Genomic DNA, 26087 nt, shown 5'->3' on the forward strand with positions numbered 1-26087 from the left:
AGGATACATGATTTATTGGCATATTGCACCTTTCCTGAATTGCTGTATAAGTAGTATTATGTGATGATGTTGGAGGTATTGAAACCAGTCAAGTAAATCAAAACAAAAGGAAGTTCCTAGCAATGGTTGTGCAGGGATTTATTCAGTACATTTCTGATCATTTATTGGGTAGGGACTGCAAGTAGTATCGGGCGTCTCGGTAGCAGACAGTAAAAGAAGCACGAGATTTAAAAAGATGGTATGCTACTGAGGCGTTTGTTGAGAGAAGCGGTGTGGTATTAAACTGAGGAGTGTGTAGGTGTCATCTGGCGATGAATGTCGTGTAAATATGATGTAAGTCAAAACGCCCTGTTGGAGATAGCTGTAAAGACAGAATAATTAGACAGCTGTAATGTTATTACTGGCAATGGGATACGTAGTGAGAAGTTATAAACAAACTCTTTACGTATCGAAATATTCGTTTTTACGCCCTTCGAATTACACCTGCATAACCACTGTTCCAGAATGTTGCGCAACTTTGTTAACAAAACTACGCTGTAGAGAATCAGGAAACATTGCCGATGGTGTCTTCCCACAGAAAAATGGATCACTACAAAAATGCACTTCGTGATGAATGAATAGTCATCCGCTCCCACTATTTTAGAGACAAAAAACAATATTGTGATGCTTTTTGTTTAAAAAAGTATCGTGTGTAAGGTGAGTGCTGAAAATCACCAGACATGATGAGTACGACGTATTAATTCCCTCACGGGGCAGAGAGACGAGTAATACCGCTAATGGAGATGTATTTCGCAGCAACCGTTGCTGTCCATTGACAGGATGGCAACAGCTGCCATTCGCAGCGAAGCTGCACGCACCACTGCCTGATCTCGTTGCACACTGTTAGTTTCAGAACCATACAGGTGCCCCTGTACTTCGTTACCTGCACTACTTCGCTATATGTTTGACCGATCTAGTCTAGTTCACAAATACTGCAGCTGTGGTAAAATAATATTTTTCGTGTTACAGATTTACCATTTGTAGGATAACTTGGTACCCACAAAGTTACTAGTGATTTTCTACTGTTTATTGTGAGCCTAAGCGTAGAATGAAACTCGTCAGATAAGATAGTCTACATTTAAGAATAAACAGGTGCATGAAAGAAAGTGAAATTTACAGTAGGTCTCTCCAAGTAGATCACAAAGACGAAAAATTTCTACGCATATACTAGACAGTTGCGTTTCTCATACTTCTCTTATATTCATTAATGTTTTTATTTACAGTAATATTATAAATAAGTCGATGAATCTTTACCCAGCTGAATATGGTGACCAGGATTCGAACCCACAACCATAAAATGGAGAGGACAGAAACAACAGGGTGAATAGAAACGAAACTTCCAAAAAACTGCTATCCTATCATGTCGGAAGACAAATGGGAATATCATTCAAAGAATTGTTTGTGTAGGTTGGTTGCGAACCTGTCTTAGAGAAAAATTGTGAATTTCCGAGTTGGCGACACTATCAGATGATGTTTTGCTCACTCTATGGCAAACATCGGATGTGGTGCTGAACTTGATTACTACGAACGTCATTTGTAATTACCGATCTAAATTGTGTTGTTTTAATTTACGTACATGGTAAGCAAATTTGCAATCACGTTTCATTAATCAATAGTTCTGATTCAAACTATATTTTAATCTGACTTGTGTTTCGTAATTTGTACTTTCGGAAATTTGTACTTTCGGAAATTTGTACTTTCGGAAATTTGTACTTTCGGAAATTTGTACTTTCGGAAATTTGTGGGTTGAATAGAAATAGTAATCGTTATTGTTTCTTCAGAAGACGACCAAGTAATTTGACGGAAGCGAAGAACCATCTGGCACTGTTCTCAACCCAGGAGGTTATTCTGCAATTAAAGTATGTGGAAGAAAGCAATAATTAGAGGTATAACAATTTTTCTTTGGAAAATAGAATAACGTAATGATGTAATATTTTTAGCTTTTGTATTGAATACAATTTTTTTGAGGCAGATAAACTTTGTTTCTCATTCTTCTAGATCCATAACAGATTTTGACGTGTCTCTATCGCCTAAAAGACCAATAAAAAAAATATTAACACTGTTGTTTCTATTCAGCCCTTTCTGTGATATGATCTGAAACAGCAAGTATTTTTATTTTTTTATGTTATAAATCATGAGGAAGGTTCAAAATCCAATATTAAGTTTAAAGTTCGGCATGAGGCCTATAATACCATATAATTTTAATTTTAATATTTCTTTTTAAAATTGTCCTGTTCACCCCCTTTTACGCTATGTACAAATTTACTCCCAACGCACAGACTTAATCAATGGAGCTGGGTACATGATCCTATTATGTGCACACCCATGGGCTACCACAGTAGAGTAGAAGTGTCGGAGAAGCTTCGCACGGTACCACCAATTTTATATTTTCATGTTACTCCTTTTTTACCTAAAATCATATTGCCAGACGTAAAATGTCATCACGACTGTCACCAATCAGTAAAGCAACACAGTAAAGTATGAATCCGATGCTAATACCAGAAATATTCAACTGTTTTTATATGTCACTTCCCAACCCACCCACATCGACATGAAAAAAATGTTAGTGGAATTTCATGTGGATATTCGATAGAGTCGTCCCAAATTAGTCCAGTGTCATATTCGTTTTAACTATATAGGGACAACAACAAAAGAATAGCCAATACCCCAGCAGAGAATGTATTACTGCATGCTACGGCATGACCCTGCAGGCATACGAGTGGAAGCATTAATTAGATCGCAGCTGGAGTATTATTCTTTTTCTTCGTCCGTTGGTTCTGAGCATTATGGGACTTAACATCTGAGGTCATCAATCCCCTAGAACTTAGAACTATTTAAACCTAACTAACCTAAAGACATCACACACATCCATGCCAGAGGCACGATTCGATCCTGCGACCGCAGCGTTCGCGCGATTCCAGACTTTCGTCTGTTGCTGTCCCTGTTAATACACATAGTTAAACTGAACACCGCACTAACTAGTTTGCGACCACACCAAAAGAGAAACTAACGTTCCTCTTCACAAAAAATTGTTGGAAAGAGAAACAAACTAACCCTTACGCAATGACACTTGCACCGCAAGAAACAGTTGATGATTAGTACTTCCTTCGTCTGACTGGATTTACACACTAAGAGCGAATACGCCTCTCTTTGGAGAGACATCCGGTGTACAATTGTTAATGAATCTGCAGAATGAGTGCTGTGAACAATGTGGTATTGTACCACCAATACCGTAATATTCTCTTCAGAATGTATTGTCACCTTGGAGCCTTTATGGACTGTCGTTTTTCATTTTAGTGATCACACACATCAAAGAAATTATAAAGGGCGATCATAACGTTTCCGATCGAAATCCGCACAGTCCAGAACCGGTGAGCCAGTCGTCCCACCGACGCACCAGGTTGAAGATGACCTTTTGGAAACACACACTGTGTCCTACTGCGTGAAGAGCTGCCTGCTGCACATCGTTGTCCGACAGGAATCTTCGACCCTTTTTGAGGGACAGAAGGCGTGATAATCGCATGGGGAGATGCTCAAGTGTCTCCCACTTGAGTCGGCGCAACTTCTGCGTAACGACATTTGCGATGTGGACGTGCGTTATCATAAAGCTGCTGTAGCACTTCCTGTCGCTGGCTTACAGATTCTTCATTCTCCCACAGATGTGTACCGGTGTTGGTACTTCGGCACCCAAGAAAAGAATAACAGAACGTTGGTTCTATTTGGACGTATTTGCCAATAATGTGCTCATAGTTCCGCTTTCCGCGTTCACTGCAAGCACTTCGGAAAGACACGTATGTCAGTCTGATCCCTTACCTACGGGGAGCGCTTATACAGAGTGGTCCACTGATAGTGACCGGGCCAAATCTCTCACGAAATAAGCACCAAACGAAAAAACTACACAGAACGAAACTCGTCTAGCTTGACGGGGGAAACCAGATGGCGCTACGGTTGGCCCGCTAGATGGCGCCGCCATAGATCAAACGGATATCAACTGGGGTTTTTTAAATAGGAACCCCCATTTTTATTACATATTCATGTAGCACGTAAAGAAATATGAACGTTTTAGTTCGACCACTTTTATCGCTTTGTGGTAGATGGCGCTGTAATAGTCACAAACGTATAAGTACGTGGTATCACGTAACATTCCGCCAGTGCGGACGGTATTTGCTTCGTGATACATTACCCGTGTTAAAATGGACCGTTTACCAATTGCGGAAAAGGTCGACATCGTCTTGATGTATGGCTATCGTGATCAAAATGCCCAACGGGCGTGTGCTGTGTATGCTGCTCGGTATCCTGGACGACATCATCCAAGTGTCCGGACCGTTCGCCGGATAGCTACGTTACTTAAGGAAACAGAAGTGTTCAGCCACATGTGAAACGTCAACCATGACCTGCAAAAAATGATGATGCCCTTGTAGGTGTTTTAGCTGCTGTCGCGGCTAATCCGCACATCAGTAGCAGACAAATCGCGCGAGAATCTGGAATCTCAAAAACGTCGGTGTTGAGAATGCTACGTCAACAGCGATTGCACCCGTACCATATTTCTATGCACCAGGAATTGCATGGCGACGACTTTTAACGACGTGTATAGTTCTGCCACTGGGCACAAGAGAAATTACGGGAGGATGATAGATTTTTTGCACGCGTTCTATTTAGCGACGAAGCGTCATTCACCAACAGAGATAACGTAAACCGGCATAATATGCACTATTGGGCAACGGGAAATCCACGGTGGCTGCGACAAGTAGAACATCATCGACCTTGGCGGGTTAATGTATGGTGCAGCATTATAGGTGGAAGGATAATTGGCCCCATTTTATCAATGGAAATCTAATGGCGCAATGTATGCTGATTTCCTACGTAATGTTCTACCGATGTTACTACAAGATGTTTCACTGCATGACAGAATGGCGATGTACTTCCAACATGATGGATGTCCGGCACATATCTCGCTTGCGGTTGAAGCGGTATTGAATAGCATATTTCATGATAGCTGGATTGGTCGTCGAAGCACCATACGATGGCCCGCATGTTCACCGGATCTGACGTCCCCGTATTTCTCTCTGTGGGGAAAGTTGAAGGATATTTGCTATCGTGATCCACCGACAACGCCTGACAACATACGTCAGCGCATTGTCAATGCATGTGCGAACTTTACGAAAGGCGAAATACTCGCTATTGAGAGGAATGTCGTTACACGTGTTGCCAAATGCATTGAGGTTGACGGACATCATTTTGTGCATTTATTGCATTAATGTGGTATTTATAGGTAATCACGCTACAACAGCATGCGTTCTAAGAAATGATAAGTACACAAAGGTTCATGTATCACATTGGAACAACCGAAATAAAATGTTAATTTAAAAAACCTACCTGTTAACAACTGTTCGTCTAAAATTGTGAACCATATGTTTGGACTATTACAGCGCCATCTGTCACAAAGAGAAAAAAGTGGTCCAACTAAACCATTCATATTTCTTTACGTACTACACGAATATATAATAAAAAATGGGGGTTCCTATTTTAAAAAAACGCAGTTGATATCCGATTGACCTACGGCAGCGCCATGTAGCGGGCCAACCATAGCGCCATCTGGTTTCTCCCTTCAAGCTAGACGAGTATCGTTCTTTGTAGTTTTTTCGTTTGGTACTTATGTCGTGAGATATTTGGCCCCGGTCACGATCAATGGACCAACCTGTATATCGGCATCGGAGTCGTGTTACGCTGCATATAAGCTGTAGCAACGCCCTCAGACGGAAACTTTTTGATAGCTTCTTATAGACAGAAGGTAGTCGAGCAGAATCATACTTACATCCCTGCTCCTTAAAACTGGTACACCAGGAAAGACAGTAAATTAAATTTCACTTATTGTTCGCATACAGTTTAGCGGGAAAAATACATAATTAAATTTGTACGTGCTTTGGGGGTGTACAGTGTGCGACATAACTGCCGCCTCTAGCAGCAGCAATGACCCTAACCTTGCTTGACATCAAGTCGAACAGAGCTTCGATGACAGACGTGAGTATATCATTCTACGATACTTCAGCTCTATACCAGCGTTCATCAATCGCGGTCTCTGACAAGTGGTGGCATGCTAGTCTCTCGGCAAATCGTTACCAGGTGGCATCCATGGATAAGAATGTGGAGGACGTGGTGGCAGGGCAATAATCGAACAGCCTCTTGTGTCAAAGTAGGTCAGGACAGCACAACATGTGATCTCGTGTTATCTTGCTGAAAGATGACATAAGGAGACCGATAAGGTAGGGCGTACGTTATAAATGTAACAGTTATGTCCAAATTAAAGGCAACTCGAACCAGGAGTGATCGCGTTGAGTATCCAGTGACACCCCATACCATAATGCTTGGCGCTGGTCACTTTACGACGATGACGAATGTAATCTGACAACGTTAGTTCTCCTCGGAATCTCCACAACAGATCCGTAAATTATGATGCTATACGCAGAGTGAGAGTCCTCTGCAGAGACGGTGGAGTGCCATTCCTGTGTTGTCGTGTCCGGCACCACTAAAAATGGCTCTGAGCACTATGGAACTTAACTTCTGAGATCATCAGTCCCCTAGAACTTAGAACTACTTAAACCTAACTAACCGAAGGACATCACACACATCCATGCCCGATGCAGGATTCGAACCAGCGACCGTAGCGGTCGCGCGGTTCCAGACTGTGGCGCCTAGAACCGCTCGGCCACCCTGGCCGGCTCCGACACCACTTCGGCGCCCCTCTCCCTGCTCACATATGGAGCATACTCACGACTTTGGTCGCTGTGCTGGCAGTAACTGGTTCTCTAGAAAACGTCACACTGTCCCTGTAAATACTTATATTACAGAAAACATGCACATTTCCTGACTCAAAGAACGTGATGTGGTTGTATGACCCTACATGGCAAAGCGACAATATCTGTCCTCTCAGGCGCTAGTCGCGTGGTGCTCCTGAGATCCCATGTGGCACTGAGTTTGGCTCTCCTTAACTCATCGATTCCACATTCCCATGACAGCCGTGGGATCCCAACCAACACGATCAATAACATTGTGGGAAAGTAAACCGCAGTCGCGACAGGCCACGATCCTGCCATTGTCTAATTCCGACACGTGCCGGTGGGCATTCGTCCTTCTTACGCGAGGCATAACACTAACTTCTCAGAAACAACGTCCAAATGTCATTCATGAAGAAGAGTCCGCCCCCGTTAGCTCAGTGGTCAGCGCGGCGGAATTCCACGCCAAGGGGCTCGGGTTCGATTCCCGGCTGGGGCAGGAGATTTTCTCCGCTCAGGGATTGGGTATTGTGTTGTCCTCATCATCATTTCATCCCCATCTCCAACGCGCAAGTAGCCCAATGTGGCGTCGAATGCAATAAGTACTTGTCTTCGACGGCCGAACTTCCCCAAATGGGGGACTCCCGGTCCACAATGCAGTACGCTCATTTCATTTCATTTCTGAAGCAGAAACTGGCTGCATAATATTTCCTTACACAGAGAATGTAGATAGCATTTTTACTGCCTGCTTCGGCTGTTGTGCTGAAGTACTAATGATTGCATAGTGAAGTGCAGAGTACATTTCATGCCAGTTCGACATTTGTTACATACCGCGTTCCTGGTATTGCAATTTTAAGGAACAACACGGTATTTCCCCGCTTCTGGGCTCGTATTCCTCAAGACGTAATAACTGTTCCAAAGTTTTGCTCTGAAACAACAGAGTACATACTAGTCACCAGAAGACACTTAAGAATGGTCCACCTCAAGGCTCAGTCCTAGGTCCACTACTATTTCGCTTGTGTATTGCATATTAGATAAGAAACCCAGCATTGCCCGTGTATTTTTTATAGCTGTGTTGTTGTTCTGCATGATGTGTCCCAGGTATTGGATCTTTCTTGCTTTCACGGTGGCCAGTACTTCTTTCTCTTTCTTCATTATTTGTAGAACCTCGATATTTGTTACATGCACTGTCCACGGTATTCTTAACATTCTCCTGTACAGCCACATCTCAAAAGCCTCCAGCCACTTACGCAACGACCCTGTCAGAGTCCATGTTTCAACACCATATAATAGGGTGGAAAATACGTAGCAGCGTAGTCTGATCTTCGTCGTCATTGCTAAGCCATGATTCTTGAAAAGGTTATTCGTCGTATTGAAGACCGCCCTGGCTTTTCCAATTCGAGTCCTCACCTCATCAGAAAGATTCCACTGGTCATTTATTGTAGCACCAAAGGTACGTGTGTTTATGTACTTACTCTATGTGATTTTGGCCTGTCTTAATGTGACATGCAGGGACTCTGTTTTTACTGATTATCATTGTTTTCGTTTTTTGAGGGTTGACGTCTAGACCTTATTCAGAGTTTTTTGTGCACGTCTATCGACAAGGTACTGCAAACTATCCTCACTATCAGAAAATATTACTGAGTCGTCAGCATATCGGATGTTATTGATATATTTTCCGTTTAAGAGAACTCCAATCTCTACTTCATCAAGAGCTTCGTTAAAGATGTGTTCTCAATAGATGTTGAAAATCAGTGGGTATAATATACAATCCTGCCTTACACTTCGTAGAATGTCTGTCTCTTCTCTCTTTCCTCTGTCCAGCCTCATAGAAGCCGACTAGTTCCAATATAGGTTCATAATTATACATAGGTCTTTATCATCCAAACCAATGCTTCTTAAAATATCAACAATCTTATGGTGTCTTCTGATATTCAATAAAGCAAGCATAAGTGTCGCAATTCACGTCTCTGCACCTTTGAAAAGGTACCTGGATACTAAATAATGCTTCGCGCGTGTCAAATGCATTTCTGAAACCAAACTGTATAGAAGAAACTTGTTCTTCACAGATCTTGTAAAATCTTTGGTGAATGACCCTCAAAGATCTTTACTAGGTGACTCATGAGGTTGAAGGTCGTTTATTCACCACAAGTATTAGCTCCGTCGTGATCTTTGGGCAACTTAATAAATTTGGATTTAAGCCATTCCCGTGGAAAGTTAACAGGGTCGTAGATGTCATTGAATATTGCAGTCAACCATTTTAAATTAACATCTTACAGCAGCTAGAGAATTTCGGCATTCAAATTGTCGGGATCAGGTGAGTTACCATCTTTCATTCCATTTATCGCAGCTTGTACTTCTTCGAGCAGAGTTCCAGGTCCTGTTTCGCAATATATTTGAGGAAGTGCTGGCCGGTTGTCATAAAAGAGTTGTTCTATGTATGTTTTCCATGCTTCTTTAAGCTCATCATGTCCAACTATTATTTTTCCTTCATTATTCACCGACCGGTTTCCTGTCCTTTTTCTGTAATCTTTGGATTTCGGATGTTAATCTTTAACTGATTCCACTATAGAGTTTATATTTTTAATTTTCTCTTCGGTGCACAAGTTACGTGACAGAGACTTTAGTTCATTATTAAGATGGACTCCTGCACGTTCTCTTATGGAAGATTCTTTCAGTTTGTGGATATCATAGATTTTGACTTTTTCTTTTGAGCACTCTTCATTCTGATTTTAAAGACACCAACTAGGGGAACATGTTCTGAGGTGATGTCGGCAGCTGTTTCTATATATTTGATTTATCAAGACATAATCAATCCGATTTCGGGTAATATTTTCCTCTGAATTTCTTGGGGACTTCCAGGTGTAGAGACGTCTGGTTGGTAGTGTGAAGAATGTGTTAGTTATTACGAACCTCCACTCTCCTGCAAATGCACTAAGTAGTTCGTCTCCCTCATTCCTTTCATCAAGTCCATAGTGACCAATAATGTCGCCTTCGGATCCCCTTACTATTTTGGCATTAACATTTCCCACAATTATTGTAAGATCTTTCTTTGGTAGTTGTTGCAGACACCTGAGATTTGGGAATAAAATTCTGCAACTTCTTCATCACTGTGTTCTGTTTTTGGAGCGTAGACCTTAATAATGTTCAGCTGTGCGGGTAGAGCACTTATTTGGAGTAACATCACTCTCTCTACAACAGGTACACAGTTAGTGACATATTCTGCGATTGCTTTCGATACTACAAATCCTACTCCAAACTTATACTGTCCATTAGATGTTCCTGAGTAATAAATTTCGTGTTCATTGATGTTACAAGAACCTGAACCTGGACATCGCATTTCACTAATGCCCATGATCTTAATGCTCATTCTTTCCATTTCCTGGATTGCATTGTTGATTTTTCCAACCTGAGCCATCGTGTTCACATTCGACGTCTAGTGTTCGAAATAGCGGAAGTGAAGAACTTACCCCATAGATTCGACCAGGAGCTAAAAATGGCTGGTGACAATTGGTATTACAAATTTATCTCTCGTCACCCTGAAATACCAATACGCCAGCCTAAAGCAAACTTTCCTGCCAGAGCTCGTGGATTTTGCACGGAGAAAGTTGATAATTTTTTAATATATTGCAAAATATTACTGATGAAAATAAATTTGATGCTACACGAATGTTCAGTGTAGATTAACAGCTTTGTCCACCGTTCAGAAGCTCAGAAAATATTTGCGCGAAAATGAAAACATCAAGTTTGTACGATAACAAATGACGAAAGAGGAAGCAAAACGACGGCAGGTAGTTACATGAATGCTGCCGGATGTTTGTGCCACCAACGTCTATATTTAAGAGGTTCCGGTTTGAATTTAAGCTCACAAACTGAGCGCTTCCAGGAACTAAATTTGCATGCTCAGAAAGCGGTTAGGTCACAAGTGAGATTTTTGTGCATTGGCTCTTAACGCTTTATAGAAACTGTATAATCGACAAGAAAGTTTTGCTTTTCGTGGATGGGCACTTTACACACACTGAAAACACTGGCGCAGTTAACTTGGCAACAGATAACGCGATCATTACGTTCTCGCTTCTCGCGTATACTACCCACCACCTGCAATCTTTATATGTGGCCATTTTAAAGCCTCTCTCTGTGTTCTACAATCAATCTTGAGACACTTGAATGCTAGCTCATCCTATGTAGTCTATGACCCAATTTCAGATAAGTGAAATTCTCCCGCAGTTCGTATGGGTCTAGTAGCCAATGCTGCAAGCGGGATCAAAAGTAATAGAATTTTTTGGCGTGCTAACGAAAATGTTTTTGGTGACAGTCTCTTTGCAGCAGCAGTTTCATCAGTAGTTTCAGCAGAAACTTCAGCTGCGGTTTCAACAGAAGTGTCTAGAGGATTTACAGCGGAAGCTGCAGCAACAGCAGCAGCTGTAGAGGTTGATGCAGGAAGGTCTGCTGAAAGTGATGTAACTTCTCTAGAAGCTCTAAAAACCTACATAAAAGCAAAGGAAATATTTCTTCTGCGTAAACGCAAAGGAGTTAGAAAGAAGAAAACACCAGCAGAAATTACAGTTTTGACTTCGTTTCCATACGAGAAGAAGCTGGGAAACAAGGACATGAAGAACGACGTCTCTGCCAACTTAGTTTCGAAGAATGGCACAGTTACATGGTTTTGTAAATTATGCTAGAAAAACAAACAGAGAAATATGATTGTATCTACGTATTGTCGGTAGTAGACACATCAAGACTGCGCTAGAGTAGGGCCAAAGAAGAAATATTGTTGTAATGAATGTAGTTAAATTATTTTATTGAATTAAAATGTTATTTTCATTTTGCTTCTTAGTGATCACATCAAGGCTGCGTAACATTGGAACCAATGTTATTATACTTTTTCACCATGGTTAAATTTCGAAAACCGAAGGTCCAGTATAAGACAGTGTATTCCTAAATTGCGTTAATGTAGGTTTAAATCGAATATTTTTTGTGATCCATAAATTTTCAGTTTAAATAATATCCGTATGTTGTGATTCACAATAAATGTATTTCTATGTACAGATATTTTCATAATTTTTCACTCTTCAAATTTCTGGTTAAAATCCGAATGTGCTTAAGCTGCCTTACCCTACCGTGGAAATCCCTTGCACCTCTTGGACACTACAGCAGATGTGATCAATTACATAGGCTGTTCAGTGTACCTGAATACATTGAAATATCTCGAAAACTACACATCGAATGAGAACAACTTGTACTTAAAATTCTTTCGCGTGGAAGGGGGACATCCACCGATACAAAAGTCGACAGCCCACCCCAGCCCCACTGTGCGTGGCGGTGGTCGGGGGAGGGTGGGGGTGGGGGGGGGAGGGCGGCAACTTTGAAGTACGTAGTAATTGTAAATGAGAACCCTTATTTTCTATTGCAGATTCGGACTCTACGGAAAAAGATACTACGTTTTGTCTGAAACATTGTTATCGTTTCGCGACAGATGGCGCTGTAATCGGAAAAATCAAAAGGGGTAGAAAATCGTACCTTTCAAAATGCTGCCCAATGGCGCTGGAATTAAACCCCCACTTCCACGCTGCGGGGATAGGGCAGGCAGTCATTTCATAACTTTTAATGGGAAACTCCATTCTCAACGTTGTATTCCTCCAACAAAACAAAAGGAGGATTGCTCGAGGCGCCACTGTGGCCATATAGCGAACTACGACTTATAATAGCATGCAGCGCAGTACGACTTGTAATAACAGGCAGCGCAGTTCCATTAAAACTTACGAAATAACTGCCCGTCCTACCCTCCCATCGTGGAGGTGGGAGGCGGGTTAATTGAAGTGTCATTACACAGGGTGAAGCGAAATTCGTGCACTCGGGCTTCGCAGCGCGACTCCCCACATGTCAGCGATAAAAAAAAAAAAAAAAATGTCTGTCACAAAAATGCGTCCGGCGAGTACATCCGGCAGAAAAAGGACGTTAAAGAGTGGCAATCTGGCAACACTGTAACCACATGTATGACAACTACCTCTGTCAGTACATACTGATCGTGCTGTACAGTTGGTCCAGTGGATGCCGGCACGGTAGCTCAGCGTGTTCGGTCAGAGGGTTAGCTGCCCTCTGTAATAAAAAAAAACTGAGTTAATGGATCAATGGCGAACTGAAACGGGTGTCTTGCGACGTCCGCCCCCAGCAAATACAACGAACAAAATGAGATTAATAAAAAAAATGGATAGAGATTTGGGTTAGCATGCAGGAGGTCGATGGTTCGATCCTGGGTTGAGGCATATGTTTTTTATTTGGTGAATGTAGTCCAGGTGGTAGGCATCTGACATCTTAATCCTCAACAGCGATTGCAGCGGGTCGTCTACAAAATATTTGCACTTACATTCTGCAATCGTAGAAATAGAGGATTTTTCAGCTTTGAAAGAAGCTCTCTCCACGTAGTGGGCGTGAAATTATTCGCACCACATCATGTACTAGATGCGAAACCTGTTTTCTTTGTACCCTCCTCCAATGGTACCATAGATTAGTACCAACTATTATTCTTGTCTCGTTCAGGTCCGTTACATTCCGTTAGGGACTTACATTACCAGCAACGTGCTTTGCGGATAATGTCCAAACTCCGCTACTATTTGTATGTTTTATCCCACTAATTATGCCCTTCAATACTGAGTCTGGTAACCGCATGAATGGTCAGTACATACCTCTATGCATTATTATTATTATTATTATTTTATCGATGGGATTGTGGAAACATCACGTCTATTGCCTTTAGGGAAACAGTAATTCGAAACCGAACATATCACAATTAGCGGTGTTGGGATGAATCACGCAGAGCAATATCTGTCAGAGGGGTAACGTGCTTTAGGTGGAACAGTGCGCAGGACTGACGGTGTGTTTATACTGTATGCGCTGTCCACCAGACAGCGACTAGTTGGAGTGGAGAGTAACGCGCCGGTGACAGACTCCAATGTACATGCGTACACGTATCGAATTTTCTAGTTTTAAACCTCTAAATCAGTGTGGCAGACTATGGCATACACAAACGATGAATACGTGGATACGCTTCTGGTCCTTGGTGCAGCGGATAACCGGTTTGGTGTTGCCGCTCGTGAATATGCTGCTTAGATATCCTCGTCGACGCCCTCCAGATAAAAATGTGTTTCGTCGTCTGGAGCAGCGCCTTCGGGAGTCAGGTTCTCTCCTTCCACCATCGTGTGACAGTGGTCGTCCACGGACTCATCGTACTCCAGCTACTGGAGGAAGCTATTCTGGAGGTCATACACCAAGAACCTCAGCGAAGTACACGTAGCGTAGTAAGGCAGCTGCGTGTTTCGCAAGACATGGTCATTAACGTGCTGCACGAGCAATGGGCCTGCACCCCTATCATTATGCTTTCATGCAACACCTGCATCCTGCAGATCGCCATCAGTGGACGCAATTCTGTTTATGGTTCCAACAACTACAGGAAGCCATCGGTGACATCATGAACACCGTAACATGGTCAGATGAAGCAGCATTCACTCTTGAGGGGTTAACCCGCACATTACCCGTGATTGTGGATATCAAGTTCGTTTGGAATCAACATCTGGGCCTGAATATTGGGCGACAAGTGTTGAGCCCCTACTTGTTGCCTTACCAGTTGACTGCACGAAGGTATCATGCATTCCTCTCAAACTATCTGCCCGATGTGCAGGAAGATGTTCCAATACATGTTCGGCAGAGGATATGGCTCCAACACGATGGTGCACCTCCACACCCTGGAATTAATGTGCGACAGTATTTTGAACAAAACATTTCCAGGGAAATGGCCTTGGACTTGGAGGTCCAGTTGTGTGGCCACCTCGTTCATCTGACCGTAAATCCCTGGATTTGTTTTTGTGGGGACTCCTGAAGGAGCACAGGTTCTCTACTCCGCCGACGAATGTGAAAGAATTGGTAGCATGTATTCATGCTACTCTTGTTACTGTGGACGCAGCCTTGCTGTGAAGGGTCCAGTGCTGTAATGATCTGGTGGGTTGCGCAATGTTTGGATGTACAGGGAGGTCGCTTTGAGCATCTGTTGTTCTGATTACAGCATATTCTGTTGGTGAAGGTCATTTTTACTGTCGCTAGTTACTAATGTGCGACATCTTAGTGCTTATGTTCCATGTAGTGTAATGGACAAGTACTTTGCTACCGTCTTTAGCATGTCGAAATTTTTATTGTTTTTGTAGTTATTCTGTCCTGTGACAGGCGTTGGTTTCAACTGTCTATTTCTTATTTGTCTAACCATGTATTTGTTATGTTCAGCGTTACAACATGTTGTAAATTTATGATGTATGTGACCTAAGAAATGGCGTATATTACAGTATGAAATGTGAGAATGAAATTTGCAACAAAAAAAAAAATGCACCTTAATTCAGGATCGAACCATCGAGCTTCTGCACGCTGACCCAAACTCTGTCCACTGCACCAACCCTACAGTATGGCTGAAATGGCTGATAGAAGTAGTTACCATACATGTGATTACAGGTTGACAGATTGCCAATCCTTAACGTCCTTTTTCTGCCGGATGTACTCAGCGGACGAAATTTTGTGAGAGACATTTTTTTGTCGCTAGCATGTGAGGATTCGCGCTGCGAAGCCCGAGTGCGCGAATTTCGCTTCACCCTGTGTAGCATTTCTACACGTTTTCATTTATCCGGTTATATCGCCATCTGTCAGGTAACTGAAAATATGTTTCAGACAAAACTTATGTATCCTTTCCGTAGAATCCGAATCTTCAGTTTAAAATTGTGGTTCCTGTTTTAGATTTCGAAGTCTCTCCCCATTCCCTGCCCCCACGCACAGGCTGTGGGGGGGGGGGGGGGGGCGTTGAGTTTGGTATCATTGGATGTTCCTGTCCGAGACTATTAAGTTGTAATTATCAATTTTTTCGACAGTTTGTTGTTTTCGAGATATTTCAATGCCTTCATGTAAATTGAGTGCGGCTGTATAAATAAAACTGTAAATAATGTACATATTTTATGATGAAAAATTGCCATGAAATTAATAATAAGGCAGTATATATACAAGAGCACCCTGACTACTATAGCGAATGCGTTTATATAGCGCAGGCATTGCTTACAAACTCATGGGGGTTGCACCCATCCGCCATTCTCCACACCTGCAAATCCTTAATCCATCCCATCCTCTGTTATGCCCAGTCCCACCTGGATATCCGCTACCCCCCCAAATTCTGTAAGTCCCTCAGATCCTCAAGTGCCATGCACTCCCCTTGCCTTTCGTCTACACCTCACGTCCCCCATGCGGATCCTCTACATCTGCTCCTATTCCTCAAACATATCCACATACTCTACACCTCCCACCGCCTTGATCCCCCTCACTCTCTGGTTGCTCCTCTCCTCTCCCATCACCGCCCTTCGCCACGCCTTCGCCGTTGTGTCCCCCCCCTACCCTCCATCTCTGCACCCTTCATCTCCTTTCCCAAGGTGGCTTCCGTCAACTCCCCTCCTTTCCCCCCCCCCCCCCCCCCCCCCCCCGACCCGAGTCCTTTTGTATTCCCCTCCTCTGCCTTTCCCCACTCCCTGTCGCATCTGCCCAGCAACCCTCCCCCCTCTTATGGGTCCTCGTCCTCCATCCGTTCCTTTCCCCCCTCCCCCCCCCCCCCCATCGTTCTTCTCCCCCTTCCCTCTTTTCTTTCCATCATCTGTCCAGATTGCCCCCGTCTGCCCTCGGCTGTGGTATGTTATATTTGTGCAACTTTCTAGTACAGTGTTCAAGTGAATTTTCAGTGTTGTTCGTCTTTCCCAAAGTGTAGCGAACAGAAATAATGCTGTCGCTGGGTGTGAATTTTATATCTCTTGCAACCAGAAACCAGACTGTCGCCGTGTTTTTTAATTGTCTGTCTATTATTTTACCTGTCTGCTTCATGTGTATTTTATTAGCGTCATCAACCCTTTGTTCTATGTTTTAAGTTCCACGATTTTTCCGTCATGTTACCATTTAAGCCTCTGATTTTATCGCCTGTTTTTATTAGTTATTATCTTCATTTTTTAAAAACAAATTCTGTAGCTGAAGAGCGGCATACTAAGCTGCTGCAAGCACGCCCCTTCGGGGGGGAACCGAAACTTAATAAAGAAAAAAAAAAGAACACCTCACTAACTCGTAGAGCAAAGAATGAGATTCGTCGCGTGGCAAGCCTCTCCACGGGGCGGTGCTAATAGTTCGCTCTGTTGTGATTGCCGCTGGCGCCACCTGACCCCGGCTGCAGGCAGTGCGCCTCTTTGTCTGCCAAATCCGCCTGCTCGAAACATGGCCGACCCAGCGAGGTGTTGTGCCGCCGGCTGGAGTACGCTGTCGACCCGCGTTTGTTTGCGTAAGGTGGTGATTACATCAGCTGACGCGGCGCGCGCTCTCGCGACCGCCAGACGGCCTGGCCGCGCTCCGACCAGTTTGCGGAGCGGAATTTCGATAACCGGATGTTTCTCCAGCTACAGGCGAAACAAACTGGCTGTGCAGTGCAAATAAGCGGCAGCCAGGAGTCAATCATAACACGGCCGCTGGTCCGGCGATTGCTTCCCCGAATTACATAAGAATGTGAAATAAACTGCGGTTCATTTCTCAGGAACGGTACAAGTTTGATCTACGACGAGAACGTAAATGCAGTGGGCCGTCTGGAATTCGTAACCAGTGGCATCTTCGGAGGATTTAAACGAGACATGGTGAGAGCGTTATCATTTGTTATTTTCAGTAAAAAGATATCCTTCAGTGCACGAAATACCGATTCACTGCGTAAGATTTGTAGGTGATGTTGCATTAATAGCTGACAGCACAAAACATACGTAGAATGCACTTTATTTTTAGCAATTACGAAAATATTCAACTTTAATGAAAAAAAAAATTATGGTAGAACATAAGTAAAAATTAGGGAAAAGTCCGATTGGGACTGGCGCGCCGCGGCTTCCGTACAAACTTAAACGGTCATTCAACTGCCCCTACCGCTACCGTTTTATGCATCCCGCAATATCATAGCTGGCTTTCATAAACCGCGCCCGAGATTTCCATACTCATTCGCTAGCTACGCGCAAACTATTAGCTCTGCAGAAAAAAAGTACAGGAAATTTTTGTAGGAAATTTAGTGTATTTACAATCTGTACTGGGATAGGTTTTCGCTAGAGGCTGAATTTTCGAGTTATTCAAAAAGAATGTACAAAAGTGATCTACAACGCACTTCACTTCCATATTCAACCGCCAACGTTCAGGATTTTGTGACGTCTCCTGGCAAGACATTTACAAAATCGTAATAATGTATAAAAATAATAAAATAATAAACATTTAACTGTATTATTATTATTTCATTACTGTATGAATGGTTGTAGATTATGTAAAAAAGGAATAACAATTTTTCATTTTTATGTTTGTGCAATATTTATGTATTTATATTTCACAAATAACGTCTGTGGTCGGCGAATGTATGTATAGAAGCAGACAATGATAGTTAGAAATAATTACAAAGATGCCAGTAAATTACCTATAACTAGTGGAGGTTAAAACATTACTCTCTCTGTCTTCTTGTAGGCGTTAAAGTTGTAAGAGCCCGTGACTCTCGATTGGAATGCTTAGGTAGCCCTCGTTTGTCCTTTGATCGAGAAAGACGCCATTGGAGGCTGATATTTGTGAAAGGTGTGTACTTTCAATTTATGTTGATTTTTTGAATATAGAAATTGTTAAAATTATTACCTGTAATAATTTATTGCTAGCTCGCCCAAGATTTCATTCCACATTCTTAGCCGTTTTCAGCACATTAGGAATTTTTCATGACGCAGAGCCGTGCAGCGATTGCGGGAGCCGCTGCCGCGGCAAATTCAAATTAAATTGAAGGAAAGCAGTTCTCCCACAATATAGCGGGCAAGTAACGGTACATTAAAATTTTCTCTTTCAGCTTCCTGGCGACTTCAGAGGGAAATTGTGGATTTTATTATGTCATTTTCAGGTGGACATGGGCAGCTGCTATTATGTTATCAGTTACGTAAATAATTCATGAGTGATAAAATTTTACTTGTGTGTGATCAAAGACTGGTGTGCAAAACCTGTTCTGACGAATAACATAAAAATCAGATTTCATCTTTTTTTAGTTTCATGCTCTCATGTTAGTCTTAGCAGTTAATAGTGTTCATATATTTAAAAAAATCCACTCCAGCTTTTACGTTTAGTGAACATAACATACTGTAACTTCCGTACAGGTAATCAGAGTAATTTTCAGTGCATTCAAGAGATGAAAGTAGCGAAAGGCATTTTTTTTATTTTATAATTAGTTACAGCAATGATGCCATGTTCCATATCTAGCGATCCAGATCAGTGTTATATAAAAGTAGCTTGCAAATTAAAGATCGTACGTCTAAGGCAGGAAATCTTCGAGTGTTGTGCGTATCCCCACATAATAGGTCAAAATGCATAAAGAGAAAATATTTTCAACTGCAGAAACTAAGAGTGAGAATCATATTTTATCTGTCGTGCTCGCACCAATAAGCAATATAAAATTAATTACAATATTGTGCCATATAAACTGTATATAAAGTAAAAAGGGTGTGCAGTGGGGATTACGTGACAATTTGTACTATGTTGTTCATGGCAGTCCATCATACCATTGAAAAATACTTGCCACTGCACGGATTATTTCCCACATTTGACGTTTCCTGGTCTTTATTGACTGGCTTTGTTATGCCACTGTCGAGAACTTACATATTGGAAAACTGACGTTTGTGTAAGTTTTATCCAACAATTTTGTGAATTTTAACAGCATAAAATAAACAATTACATCGTGCTATTGTTAGGCCTTCTGATTACGATACTACTGTGCTCGTAAGGGTCAAGTTTTGATCAAATTGTCAACGCAGTTGCTTTTAGTATACTGTTTACGAAAGTCGTTTTTCTTTCATTACCCTCACGGGCATGTTTAAATCAACAGTGGCAACGAAGTAGCCGACTATGCTAGTGGCGTAACAGTCCAAACAAAAGAGACCAAAAAATGTCGAACACAGGGAATAGTTCGCGTAGCCGGAATTTTCCTGCAGTGGTAGGAGAGAGTGCCATGGGCATCATACCAGAAATCTTCATTGGTGAGGGATGAGTGCTAGGTGGATGTGGCTTTAAAGGTCACTTTGGTACTTTTTTTTTCGAATAGCATCGAAAACCGTGGCCTCCAGCGAAAACGTTTCCCAACAGAAATTTAACTACATTAAATTTCCTACAAAAAGATACTGCTCATTTTTTCTGCAGGACTAGTAGTTTGCGCGTAGCGAGCGAGAGAATGTGAAAATCTCTCGCGTGGTTTATGAAGGCGATCTGTAACATTGTGGGTTACATAAAACTGTAGCGGTAGGGGCAGCTCAGTCATCCTGTAGATAGTTCATCAATCCCGGTAAGCGAGGATTTCGACGATTTTGCCTGTTATTGACATCGATACTGGCGAGATACCGAAACATGTGACATAAATGGCCTTATCTTTTGATTGCACTGACTTCGAAGCTCAAGTGGTTCACATCGAAAAAGGGACCACAGACCGTAGAATGTGACATAAAGTTCAACTTGGTACGTCTACCCGACCCTGGGAAAAAGTCGGGCGGCCATACAGACAGACGGCCAACGAAGTGATCCTAGAAAGATTCCGTTTTTACCGATTGAGGTACGGAACCATAAAAATGAGGACACCTGACCTGCCTGAAAGGAATAAAGTTGTAGCAGACCAAAGATGCAACACGACAGTCAGAAAAAAGAATAGCAGCAGGTAAGTCACAAGAATGTGCCTCCAACGAACGACGTCTAGAGAGCAAGTTGCTTAGTATGGGAAAGAAGACCCAAGTTGTCAAGACGTTCATGCGCATTGTGCTGCTACGTGGTTGTGTAAGTTAGGGCCTTCAAAACCGACAGCAAGCTATTACAGATTAAGGGTCTCTACCTCTGGAGAAGGACCAGCTGGACAGGAAGCTAATCAAACGAATACGTTTTGCAAGTGATCAGTGAGCAGTGAAAGCACAAATCAACTAAGGTTAGAAAGTAAACAGAACTTTTTGGATATTTATTTCGTCAAAACAAATTTTTAAAGACGTATTGGATGGAAAAATCTGGGGGGAAAATCAAGGGGAGGTCACAAAATACACTTCAAAACAATACAAAACAAAAAAGATGCACATCGAAGCAGTTATCCGAATGGGACGGAAAATTATAAATGTGTTGTACATTTACAATCAAACAAATAGTTACAATTTCTGAAAAATTGGAGGATTTATTCAGAGAAAGAGCAAGTCAATAACGCGTTGGTAAACTTCTGGTCCTTATGCAAACAGTTGTTCGGCTTGGTATTGATCGACAGCGTTGTTGGAAGTCGTCCTGAGGGCTATCGTGCTAAATTCTGTCCAACTGGCGCCTTAGATCGTCAAAATCGCAAGATGGTTGTGAAGCCCTGGCCGTACTGCTCCAAACGTTCTCGATTGGAGAGAGATCTGGCGACCTCGCTGGCGAAGGTGTAGGGTTTGGCAAGCATGAAGACAAGCTGTAGAAACTCTCACCGTGTGCGGGCGGGCATTGTCTTGCCTTGAAGGGCAAGAGCCGACCGCAGTGGCCGAGCGGTTCTAGGCGCTACAGTCTGGACCGCTACGGTCGCAGGTTCGAATCCTGCCTCGGGCATGGATGTGTGTGATGTCCTTAGGTTAGTTAGGTTTAAGTAGTTCTAAGTTCTAGGGGACTGATGACCACAGCAGTTGAGTCCCATAGTGCTCAGAGCCATTTGAACCATATCTTTTTATAGCAGGTCCCCTTTGGTTGTCGTCTGCGGCACCCTTACAGTAAAGCGGTACGCCTACGACATTCCAAGCCCCGTTTTGTTGCTCTTCATGCAAGCCATCACAGACTCACGCCTCAACAATACGAGGTGTGACAATAAAGTAATGAGACTGATTTTCTTTGCAAGATGTGGCAACCCTGCAGGCTTTAGTAGGCACAATATCTCTGACCTTGGTCTATAAGCTGCTTCTAGTCCAAGCGGCACATCATGCAACTGCTCAGTCGTGAGGTGTGCTGTAATAAGTTAACACGTGTTTGTGTCTCTCGTCACGGAAATGGAACCGCATAATATTGCGCAACGGTATGCCATTTCTTTTTGAGTTAAATTGGGTGGAAACGTGACGACAACTTACGGTAAGCTTCAGAAGGCTTTTGGAGAGGAGGTTATGTCAAGAGCCCAAGTTGTTCGTTGGCATAAAATGTTAAGTGAAGGCAGAACGAATGTTGAAGATGAAGACCGCAGTGGACGACCATCAATCTCACGGACGGATGTCAACTTGGCCAGGGTGAGTGAACTCGCACGATCTGATCGAAGATTAGCCGTGAAAATGAGTGCAGAAGAACTGATCATCAATCGACAAACGGTTCGTCTAATAATCTTGGTATGAGAAAGATTTGTGCAAAAATGTAGTAGCACTCCGTCTTCAGGCCAGAAGTGGTCCATCGGGACCATCCGACCGCCGTGTCATCCTCAGTTGAGGATGCGGATAGGAGGGGCATGTGGTCAGCACACCGCTCTCCCGGTCGTGGTCCCCAAAAATCTCACACCACAACAGCGAGAAACACAGAAAAATAACTGTTGAGCCGTGTTATCACCGGTGATGAAAGTTGGTTTTTTAAGTACGATCCAGAGACAAAACGCCAAAGCTCGCAATGGTGCTCAAAGGGCTGACCCAGACGAAAAAAAGCTCGCATGTCAAAGTCAAAAGTGAAATGCATGCTTGTGTGCTTCTTTGATTCCAAGGAAATTGCTCATAAAGAATGGGTGCCTCCTGGACAAACAGTTAACCAGTATTACTATAAAGAAATTTTAGAAAAACTTCGTAAAAGATTTCTTCGTGTCCGTGCCAACATTGCTGATAATTGGATTCTGCATCACGATAATGCGCCATCCCATACTGCTGTCAGTACAGCAATTTTTAACCTCAAAACAAATTTCAGTACTACCACAGCCACCTTCTTCACCAGATATCGCTCCGTGCGACTTTTTCCTATTTCCAATAGTCAAAACAGCGGTCAAGGGACACCATTTTCAAACAACACAAGATGTCCAAGAAGCTGAGTTCCAGAAATGTTACCATCAGTGGCAGAAGCGCTGGAAAAAGTGTGTGCAGTCAAACGGGAACTACTCTGAAGGAGACAACACTAAACCTGACTAAAACGGCAAGCAACTTTTTTATCACGTGAGTCTCATTACTTTATTGTCGCACCTCGTATAATGCCCGCCGCACACGATTGTCTACTGCTTGTCTTCGTGTTTGCTAAACCCTACGTTGGTCCGTATCTAGGGATTTTGAAGATCTAATGAGCCAGTCGGCAGAATTGAGCACCATATCCCTCAGGAAGACATCCAACAACTCTGTCGATCATTTCCAAGCCTAATAACTGCTTGCATAAGGGCCAAAGGTTATTGCCTTGCTCAATATATGATGCTCTTTCTCTTGAATAAATCGTCCAATTTCCCTGAAACTGTAATTATTTGTTTTTCTGTACACGTACATTACATCTATCGATTTACGCCCGATTCGGATAAATTCCTTCGTGGTTCATCGTTGTTTCTTTCCCTTAGGGTGTATAATAGTCGAAGATCTGTTGGTAGTATCAAAGTGCTGAAATTATCGAGAAATGAAGAAGACAGCAGAAAACAGAGAATAGCGGTTCAAGTAAAAGCTGAGGGGAATTAAATTCATTGACATGAAATGGTTGTATTGGGCGTATAGTTTAAATGTTTTAAAACAAATTGATTACTGGCGCAGAGAGAGAATACAATTGGGGGGGGGGGGGATACGGTGCTCAAATTACATTAACAAGGTATCACCTACGCAAGGGTTGCCTAAAAGCAGGCAAGACAATTCAGTGACTGGTTGGTACGAGGAGAAAGTTAAGTCGTTCTGGGCGACAGAAAAATCGCGAGTGTTAACTTCGCGCGTATCCTGCTTATGGATGGTGAGGACTGACATTTTCGTGTGGAGTGTGGTTTCTGTTCTTGTGAAAATCACGTGTGAAAGTAACAGAACCGATTTAGTCTGGCGCAAGTTATAGTTCCATGTGTGGACAGACTTCTTGTCGGCCGCCTTAGCAGGTTCCACTAGCGCCGCTGGTCAGTCAACAACATGTGTTCTCGTATAGTATTCAGCGAGCTCGCACGATATTGAATCTCGAATTCTCGAAAATATTTGAGATGCGCCTCGTACTAGAATAGCATTTGGTTTTACAATCGTCGGTAAGATGAGCAAAATCGTTAAACTTACATGGATGTGGTGTCTGTTCTTTCGGACATGACCTCCTTCTTCCGTGTGGATGCACACATATTAACCGAACTCTTACGGGACTTAGTAAGTTTGTCTTCAACAAGTAATGAGTGTGTTGGGTAGGGACACTATGAATATAGGTGAAAATGGGGTCTCGCGGGACGTGTGCGCGAGATAGTCCCTGCAGTCGCACTATCCTCTGTGCTCTCGGTGGCTCAGATGGATAGAGCATCTGCCATGTAAGCAGGAGATCCCGGATTCGAGTCCCGGTCGGGGCACACGTTTCCACCTGTCCCCGTTGATATAAATCAACGGCCGTCAGTAGCTGAAGGAATTAATATATAATTCTAAAATCGGTAAGCCGTTTTTTACATGCTTTCCTTGAGGGCGCAAAAAGAAAGGAATATAAAACATATATTTACTTTATCACCGTGAAATGCAAGGATGGGCCAAATGGGTGGATATGGAAAAAGAAAACTTATTGTTTAAGGTGACTGTTAGCAATAAACTGGATATCTGTGTCCCGAATTAGGGTCTGGCACAAATATACATTTGTGAATAACAAAAAAATGGCTCTGAGCACTATGGGACTTAACAGCTATGGTCATCAGTCCCCTAGAACTTAGAACTACTTAAACCTAACTAACCTAAGGACAGCACACAACACCCAGCCATCACGAGGCAGAGAAAATCCCTGACCCCGCCGGGATGTGAATAACATATTAAACATTAAAAAGAAATTATACATCGTTTATTTTTCAGTCTCAGTTGCACTTTTTTTACGATGTGATTAGTGTCGATCCTGTGGGTCACCTTCAGATCTATGTAACTGCGTAATCAACACTTGGTGTCTGTACTGGAACTACAAGTCGCAATATTAAATACCATCTCCCTTTAAAAGCACTATTGATGCCGCACATTAAGGAGACAACAACGTTATGTTGCCTTCAAGGACGGTAATATTCCTTTCTGAAGTGTGACAAAAGGTATCTCAGGGTTGGCTGTTGTTGTTCCAGGAACGAAGTGTGCACTCATAATCTCGAACAGCTGCCGTGGAGATATTCGTCTACCAGCAGCTGTCTGGTGGCGATGCGAACGGGAAATTGCGACCTTCCGTCGTGACTCCAGTGCTTTTGTCCGTCGATTTCGCGTCGATTCTCGATGGACAGTAAGTATCTTCTGTAGTCAGCAGAGAAAGTTTAATGCAGCTCTAAATAACGGTCGCAATTTCCTATCAGGATCTATAGTTCTAGGACAGCTGGAAGAATCGAAAATCCACAATAGCTGCAGATGATATGCAATGATCATGACCAATAAGCCCGAAACACGCTGTTTTCTATTGTTGAGAATAATTAATGCATCTGTGAAAATATTTGGAAACCTCATCTGAAGGTAATAGTTAAAATAGCCTATGTGCATGTATCCAGCACTAAGTTTGCGGCTTTGGACATTATTTCAGAAGAACCAGATCGTCGCTAATAACGCTAACATCTCCACAAGAAAGCGTTCGGGGAGCTTTACCTACCTTTTTCGCGTCTTATCCGTAAATTGAAAAGATTCGAGATATCACCCATTCGCCATGCGATATCTTTTGAAACGTGTCTGAAAGTAAAGATTAACTAAAGACCAGCTACTAAAAGTCGTTTGGACTGTAATAGAATAACTGGCAGTGTCTGAAAAATTTTCGGTACAATTATAACTACACTAAAGGATCAATGTCACTGTACTTACACTATATCCTATTGCAGTTGCACGTGGAGACAGTATATGGACTCACCTGAAACAATCGAGACAATAATAATTAGTTTACACGTCATTATCTGGGAAAGTAATACAGAAATATTTATAGTACAATTATTACATTTTCAAAATCAAAGATTTAAGCAGGCTCTTATAAATCAGCATTTCAGTGATAAACTAATTACGAGGGTGTACTGAAAAGTAATGCTGCAGAACATTTTTTCTGAAAGCATTTAAAGCTTCTTAAACGAAACAA

At 42.5% G+C, this 26087-nt stretch overlaps 1 protein-coding gene across 1 annotated transcript in view; it reads right to left on the minus strand.

The window, feature by feature from the left end:
* The window catches only part of LOC124795039, a 397696-nt gene extending 371828 nt beyond the window's left edge, over window positions 1-25868 (minus strand). Inside the window, exon 1 of the mRNA XM_047258823.1 lies at window positions 25823-25868. The gene's annotated coding sequence lies outside the window, so the exon portion shown is untranslated. The remainder of the gene's footprint in view (window positions 1-25822) is intronic.
* Window positions 25869-26087: the final 219 nt, after the last annotated feature.

The sequence above is a fragment of the Schistocerca piceifrons genome, chromosome 4 (genome assembly GCF_021461385.2).
Source record: "Schistocerca piceifrons isolate TAMUIC-IGC-003096 chromosome 4, iqSchPice1.1, whole genome shotgun sequence".
Taxonomy (NCBI): domain Eukaryota; kingdom Metazoa; phylum Arthropoda; class Insecta; order Orthoptera; family Acrididae; genus Schistocerca; species Schistocerca piceifrons.